This window comes from Dendroctonus ponderosae, unplaced genomic scaffold, assembly GCF_020466585.1.
Source record: "Dendroctonus ponderosae isolate FM_Combo_2020 unplaced genomic scaffold, Dpon_F_20191213v2 Dpon_F_20191213_4, whole genome shotgun sequence".
NCBI lineage: Eukaryota > Metazoa > Arthropoda > Insecta > Coleoptera > Curculionidae > Dendroctonus > Dendroctonus ponderosae.
The window spans coordinates 16,389,149-16,390,706 of NW_026018611.1; the positions used below are offsets into that span (position 1 = coordinate 16,389,149).

Sequence of the window (1,558 nt, forward strand, 5' to 3'; positions counted from 1 at the left end):
GACGATTATATGTATGGCCTTATGGAGTGTTTTTCGCTGTCGCTGCCTGAAGCTTTGTTATTTTTCAATTTCTTTTTTGCCTTCACTGTTTCTTCGTACGATGGTGGCGGTGTTTCTATTTCGGCCGTTGGTATATTTGTTGGTGGCGTATTTGCATTTTCTTTATCATTGAGCAGTTCACAGAAGTATTTCTTCCAGGTATTTAGAATCTTTTTTTCGTTGGTTATGAGTTCTCTATTATTTTTTGTAAGAAAATTTTCTTTTCTGGGTTGGTATCCTGCTTTCTGTTTTGAGATTTCGCTAAAACACTCTTTTGTTCTGTTATTCTGTCTATTTTCTTCTATGTCCCTTAGTATTGATAGCTGGAATTCCCTCTTTTTCGTTTCACCATTCTGCGAGCTGCTATTCTTTGATGTCTATATTCTTCTATATTAGGTACTGTTGGTTGTAGTTGTCAGTAAACTTTTTCAACTGGTCGGTTATTTATGGTTATAATATATTGATTCTGATGATTGGTTAGGTACTTAGTTTTGTTAATATTGATTTTTAGGCTTATTTGCTCTGATTTCTTGTTTAGTTCTTCAATCATACTCTGTAGTTCATCTTGGTCCCGTTCTATCAATGTGATGGCATCCGCAAATTTAAGGTGACTTAGCCTTTCGCCGTTTATGAGGATACTTTTTTCTGCCAGTTTAGCTATGTATGGCTGTTGCGATGTAGCGTTTCCATATATATATATTTGTATATCAATAATCGATTCTCGCATTGCTTAGAGCATTCAATACTGCCTATCTCTATTGAGTCGAGTGCCTTTTCATAGTCTATCAGTAGTACTCGAAGTGTTATGTTGTACTCATTTACCTTTTCCATTAATGTTATTGTTACATGTAGGTGGTCTATAGTGCTAAAAGCCTCGTTTGAAACCCGTTTGCCCTCTCGGTGGGTCTATTTTATTGGTGAGCCTTTGTGTAATAATCCTCGTAAACACTGATAACAAGCTTATTGGTCTATAATTTTCGAGTTTGTATTTATTACCCGTCTTGATTCAAGCAATAATTAAACAATCTTTCAATGTGGGTTATTATAGATTTGGATCAGTCCATCAGTTTATACAAACCAGGGCCGGCACTCACGATACAACGGCGTCGGGCCGCTTTTGTTGGATGCAATCGATGAATGTGAAATAAATATGGGGTCCACTTAAGTCCACGAATGTTTGGTAAACAAGGTACTTACGGAGGTTTACGACTATTAACACGATTGTGGGATAATTACTGGAAATAAAATTATGATATATACTTTGTTTAAATTGAAAAGTACTTAAGGGTGTTTATTCGGTTTCATTTTTCTTAATCCTTAGAGGTTTCTTTTAGCGGTCGGAAGCAAGCTGTCAAAAGCATGCGTGGCGGAAGTTATTACTTTGCACACAGGATTAAAAAAGATAATTGACTAATGAGAGAAAAGGTATATTGTCATGTCATTGAAAGGGGTAAACGTGATGCTTTTACTATGGAAAACAATGGTGAAACTACGTACTTTCCACCCGGGGATCAAGAAA

General features: G+C 36.1%; 1 long non-coding RNA gene across 1 annotated transcript; it reads left to right on the plus strand.

Annotated features, from left to right (window-relative positions):
- Positions 1 to 482: 482 nt before the first annotated feature.
- Positions 483 to 1,298, plus strand: LOC125504247. The gene is made up of 2 exons (XR_007281365.1): positions 483 to 956; positions 1,088 to 1,298. It is a non-coding gene; the product is annotated as an uncharacterized LOC125504247 (long non-coding RNA).
- The last annotated feature ends 260 nt before the right edge of the window (positions 1,299 to 1,558 follow it).